The sequence below is a fragment of the Kogia breviceps genome, chromosome 6, assembly GCF_026419965.1.
Source record: "Kogia breviceps isolate mKogBre1 chromosome 6, mKogBre1 haplotype 1, whole genome shotgun sequence".
NCBI classification, from domain to species: domain Eukaryota; kingdom Metazoa; phylum Chordata; class Mammalia; order Artiodactyla; family Physeteridae; genus Kogia; species Kogia breviceps.
Genome location: NC_081315.1, coordinates 59,792,153 through 59,798,742, shown reverse-complemented (window position 1 = coordinate 59,798,742; position 6,590 = coordinate 59,792,153).

The window sequence follows — 6,590 nt, the reverse complement described above, 5'->3', positions numbered from 1 at the left end:
ATATATGTTATTGGGATTGTCTTAGATTTGAATATGTTTAAAATACTTCATTTTTAAAAGTTAGTCATTTATTACTTGCAATATACAACTTATTTCAACACATTTGCATGTTGAATCATTGCCATTGAGAGTAATAGTAATTGCATGTGTATAGTAATATCTAATTGACAGCTCACAAACGTTCTACCTATTCCTAGGGAATAGGCATTGATTACAGGGAAGTTGAGTTATCAATGTTATCAACTGATATCAAATTGTTATTAAATTGACAAATTTAATTGACAAATTGTCAATTATTATCAAAGGGCAAAAGTTATAGAATCGATAGTTTCAGAATAGTTCCAGATGATCACTCTTGAAGAATACTTCAAGAGAAGCTGAAATTTGACATTAAAGTAAGCAAATACTCGGTAGATTGTATGACTGCATTTTGCTCCCTGAGTGGGCAAATTTTCCTGGCTTAAAAGTTAAATAAATCAGTTGTTATTCTGTTGTTACTTAGTATTACTACTCACTGGTTCAAAACATTTCAAATGACAAAATACCAATAAATAATTACATCCAGCCAAACAAAGACTAAGGTAAAAATTCCCCACCATAGGAATTCTTTTCAATGCAGTAATCGTTCATGAAATGTCCACTATGGAATAAGCACGTACTGTGCACTGGAGGCCGAAGAGAGAATTAAGACAAGGTCTTTATTTTTTTATTTATTTAAAATAGATCTAGTTTTTATTGATTAGCATACAGTCCAACAGTGTTAGCCTTGATATCCCTATATGATAGACGTACCATGAGATTATGTAACTAGATCTTGGCTTAGAAGTTTTCAGGAGGAAAAAAAAATCCAATAAAAATGAATATGATGCCAAATGCCTCATCCGTTTGAGGGGATGAGTGAAATGTGGGACAAGGGTTTAGTGAGGAATCCCTTGGCCCCATACTCAGAGGAGGCTGTGAACTATGCTGGTCATCACCCGCAATTCCAAGTCCTAGTTTCATCCCTAGTGAAGAGGCATCTTGAAAATTACCTGTCTCTATACATTTTCAGGAATCAAATTCCATTTGATCATGTTTCTCATACAAACCCAAGCCATGGTGGGAAGTGCCTCAATGTGGTACCTGAGTTCCCACTGTAATAGGTTGTATCTTGGTCTACAGGGTAGATGAGGGGTCCCCACCTCAATGCCTGCCTTTCAAAAGCATTACATGGGCTTCTTTAGCAATTCGGCTTAGAGATATGAGTTATAATGGGATTCCTGAAGCTTAGGGCTGAGTCCACAATACGCTATTTTGTTTCTGTTCCCCTCACCCTCCAAAAAAGTAATTTAAATGACTCCTCACTCATTTTTCCTATAGTCAACAGGAGATGCCAATTAGGGGTACATAAGTACTTGGAAATGCTGAGCATATCCTTTAGTCTTTATTCTAATTCTTGGAAGTGTGTTCCAGAGCATGCATAAGAGAGCTGCCTGCCAAGGTTATTGTGGTTGTTAAGAATTCCACCTCCCTCCCTGAAGCTAACATAATTCTGGACTTAGCTGGGCTCCCTGGTGGCAAACAGGCACAGTAATGTAAAATGTTTTCAAATGTTGAGAGTTTGGAAAAATACCAAATGAATGATACTCATTCTTCAGAGTTAATCACTGCACGTATTATGTCTATATTAACATATTTGCACATTTTCATTTCATATCTAGTCAGTGGCAAGACTTAGTTGATCAAAACACAGCCTTGTAAGAGTTATTTCATGGTTAAGCATCTTCACAGGTCTTCAGTGTTCATTTCTAGAACAAGAAAAGATGCATGTTGCCCATGTTTTGAAGAGTAATATAAAAGCAGGGATTCATTCAGTCTTTTTACTACTTGACTGTTTGCTGAGTGCTTACTATGTACAAAGCACTGAGTTGAAATTAGCTGTATTTTGGAGTCTTTTTTCCTATTTACTGCTCTTCATTTGGGATGGATGATTGAGTTGGCTGAGCTAGAGTTTATCACATTCAGATACTTTGCTGGTTTGATCAGGCTGCATTTTCTTTCGTCTATTTTCTTTTTCTACATGTAGCAATAACAGCTATGTTATATCTTTTGCTTTAAGTAAACACTTCTGAGTGCTAGTGCAATGCAAGTATTTAGAATTTGAAGTCAGACACTACCTCTAAGTTTCCTCATTTATTAAAAATAAGAAGATAAACCTTAAGACTCCTTTTGCTTAGCCTTCTAGGATTTTATGATGTTAGTTCATAAATGCTGACTATAAGGGGAAATATTTTTGGAAGCAAAGTTATAGGGAGCCTATGGTAAAATTAAGTAGGTGAAATTTATCTTCTGTACTTCATTCAGTTCCTCTGACATTTCTCTCTCTGTTTTTAGCACCCATATCTCCCATAAAGGCCTCAATATCCCTACCCTAAATTGGAAGAGTAAGGAGGACAAATCACAGTTCTGTCACTCAGTAGCTATATAACTTTGGGTAAGTTATTTATCCTCCAGGCCTGAGATTCCTCATCCATAAAATAGGGATTATCACAGTATATTCTTCATATAGTCATGGTGAAGATAAATAAAATTTCAAATGTGAAGTACTTAGCACATGTGCATGTACACATTAAAGATGAACGAAAAGTTACTAGCTTTTTATTTTGCTAAGTAAAGACATTAAGGAAAAAAACACCACCTTCATCTACTATCACTATCACTTTATAAAAGAAATGACATAGTACCATCCAAAAAGAACATGATCTCAGAATTTACAATTTTAATTTTAAAAGTTACTACATTGTCCTTGTTGCTCATGTTTCACCATAAATTAATGAAAACTTCACCGTAGACCAAGTTCTATCTGCAGACCTGTGTTTGGAAACCACTGTGGTGACTTTCCAATTGTCTTATTCATCAAAATTTACCGACCGTGGTCTCATTCCCTTGAAGCCCAGTTCGCTTTTCTAACACTACAGCTCACTGGTTGGTCTATAGTGAATGCTGATGGACAAATGTATTCACCTTTTCAAGAACATATTTATGTTCTAAGACCAGGGGCTTTATCCAAATTAGTGATAGTAGTGGTGAGAATTTCAGACCAGTTGGCAATTCTGGAGGAAAACAATGTAGGTGCAGGTGCCCTTTTCAGCATCCTGAAAGTCCACCTGCTTTATACATGTATATGGCTGATCCTGTACCCAACCTTCTTTATGCTGAGGAAAGTTAGAGCTGCCACAGATAGGCTGGACCTTTGAGTGGTTTCCTCAGCAGCACCCGTGGGCCACTCCTTAACTATCAATGTAAGTGAAATAATGGTCAGAAAGTTTTCCTGATTATATTTCAATTTATGCCACTTCTCCTGATCAAGCTTATCATCCTCAGTAGATCTTTGATCTCTCATGACCTTGATGGGAAAAGAACTTATTTGGAGTAGGTTTTTTCCGAGGATTGACAGGAATGAGGCACATCATTCCCTGAAGGCTGGCCACTCGAGGTGGTAAATGATGGGCTTCTTCAGGAACAAAAGCAGCAGCTCTAATGCAACAAGACTGGATTTCATTTCAGATGTCACAAGGGTAAATGACAGTATAGCCTGCAGTGCACTATAGTACAATAGTGAGGATTATTAGTCTGGGGTCAGAAGATATTGATTCAAACCTGAGGTTAGACACTTATCAGCTATGGAAAGTAGTTAATCTCTCTAAATTTAGGTTTCCTGAAAATGGGTTAAGAATAGTACTGACATCACAAGCCTGTTAGGAGGACTGAACAAGTTAACTCATGTGAAACGTTTTAGCACAGTGCCTGCCCATGGTAAGTGCTTGGTTAATGTTAGCTTTGTATTATTATGTGTATTGTAACAGGATGTGCCCACTTTACTGCTGGCCTCATTAACCACTCATACTAAGTATATTTGCTGTTTTATTCAGAACATACTCTGAAATCACAAAATATGCAAACTCAGGTCCAGATCTGAGCAAATGCAAGGCATATCTTGGAGTTCCCCTTTTAATAGGTTCCACCGAAATATCCCAGCCTTTACTGAACTTTATCTTACTTCCTCAAATCACCTCTCACTTCTCTTTTGTTGCTAATATCAGTCCTGTTTCACTCAGATTGTTTCTAAGAGAGGACTTTCTTTGTTGTTGTTTTTGGTTTGGGGTATTGTGATTGACAGCACAATCTTTCATCATGAGCAAACATTACTTGGGTTTTCTAGTGGGTGGAATATCTCAATCCACATTATTTCTCAAGAGTGATGCTCAACGAGTTTGTCTTGAGTGGTCAGATTTCATAACTGCAGCCCATTTTCAATTATCCACATAAAAAGGTTGTTGGTACAGATAACAGAAAATTACAGATTCTAAAATTGTGGTTAATCATCCAGCAGGGCCCAGCCAGACTTCTATATATACCCAGTGGCAATGCCAACTGGGTTAAAGGAATTTAGTCTCCCTCTAATCTCCTTGAAACCCTATTCTTTGATATGGATACTTGGTATAGTCTCAATCTTATGTAAAGTGCTGAGAAATTACAGCTTTGAGTTCTTTCTTCCAACGAGATTGTGGCTCCTCTATTCTTGTAAAATAGAAGTTCCAGAGCTGGCTCTGTCATAGGTCTGGGCCCATCTTAGGTAATGTGTCAACCATCTGCCAAGTCACGATTGTGGCCAAGCCACAATGCATATGATTAATCTTCAATGCATACACCCCAGAGAGTGATCACTGTACTTCTGGCCTGATTCATCTTCCTAGAGCTAGCTTCAGTACATAAATAGGGGGGAAGTGCAGCCCGAGGCAACCCATTTCAACAGGGGAACAGAGATTTTTAGACACGTCTTCTTCACATTGCACTGGCTTTCACACCGATTTTATCTCCTGGGGTCATACAGGACAAATCTATTCTCCTTCTTTGAATATTTGAAGAAAGCTATTACTTCCTGCCTGGCATTGCCATTAAGAACAGTATGACCTTGGCCAAATTCTTTCATCCCTCTGAGCTTTTTTTTTTTTTAATTCTAGAAAGGAAGGGATTGGATTAGGTGGTCTTTAAGAGATCCTTTAGTTTCAATATTATATAATTCTATGAAAAATCTTTTTGGTGCAAGTTTATTAACTGTATATTATATCCTATACCACACAATGTACTTACCATACATAATATCAAATTTCTCAAAATAATCCTATGGGGCAATTATTGTTTTTATTTATAAGTGAGGAAACAAAGGGTCAAAGAGATGAACCATGTTCTGAATTTCTGATACTAGCCCTCTGCTCTAAGATAGGTTTCATCTCCATTTTATATTTTCTTGAGAAATTAACTTTAAAATCTCTGAGCTTAGTTGTCTATCTGTCAGATGGGTTTGACAACAAAACCAAGTTGACCTTCAGTTCAGCAGACAATATATCATGTTCTGTGGTTATTGCCATGAGATGTTTGGAGATGTTGTGAGGCTGCAGGGGTTCATTACCCTACTGGATCTAGGCTCATCCAAGTAGGGTAAATGTTTAGAACTTGATAAGAAATCAGCACCAGAATTCTCACTACTACCTTAAAAAATCTAAAGATGTTGTCATACAAAGACAATCATCCTCCAGCATTTGATCACTAGGGCCTGCTGTATGGCAGGCATTGAATTAGTAACTTTTACTTAAAATTTCTCATTTATTTCCCATAAGAACTCTGTGGAGTACCAGTAATTACATGCATAATCATCCTTTTACATAAGATGAGATTGATACTAATAGTGGGTAAATGACTTGCTCAGACAGTAAATAGAAGATCAAGATTATAACCAAGGCCTTTGGGCTCCAAGTCCCAGATCTTTCTGCTCTGCCAGTACTTCCCAAAGTGTGTTTCAGTCCACACTCATTCCCCAAAATGCTTTTCCAAAAAAGGATGCCACAGTCCTCTATGTTTGATTCAGCACACCATGGGATCCCTTAGAGGTTCATAGAGCTTAGTACATTAAAGTTTCCCCGAAAATTCTGGAAAGGAAACATGTTTAACAATTTCCTTACTAAATTTTCCTGAACTTATTTGCAAAGGCACTTTTAAATTCAATTAACACATGTTAATATCATGAGGTGTTCAAATCCTGTATACCTCTTTGAAAATTACCACATCAGCCTATGTTAGAAAATAATTTCTATAGAAAAGAATTGTCATTCATAAACTATCCTTTCTCTTCATGTTAAAAAAATTTTTTTTTTCCCATGAGTTAACCGGTAGGTCTTGTGAGACCATAAGCCAGGTGGTTACAGCGATTCAACAAACTTTCTGGCTCTTTACTTAAGAGAATAGAATGCTGCTGTAGAATTATATAGATGGCAATACCAAATGGGAATTTTTTTAAAAAATATAAACAAGTATTTACATATTCTTATGGTACATATTCTACATTCTGAAGGAGTTTATTTATGCATGAATCATACCATTTACCCCTTACCCAGATTCCTGCTGTTTGACATGCTTTATATTTTTATTCTAAAGGGAATGAAAGAAAATGATTTCTTTTTTGAGATATTACAGAGAATTTTGTGATTGTTTGAATCTATTAATGATGCCCAGCATGTTTAAAAACTAGAATTGGAAATCATATTGGCTAT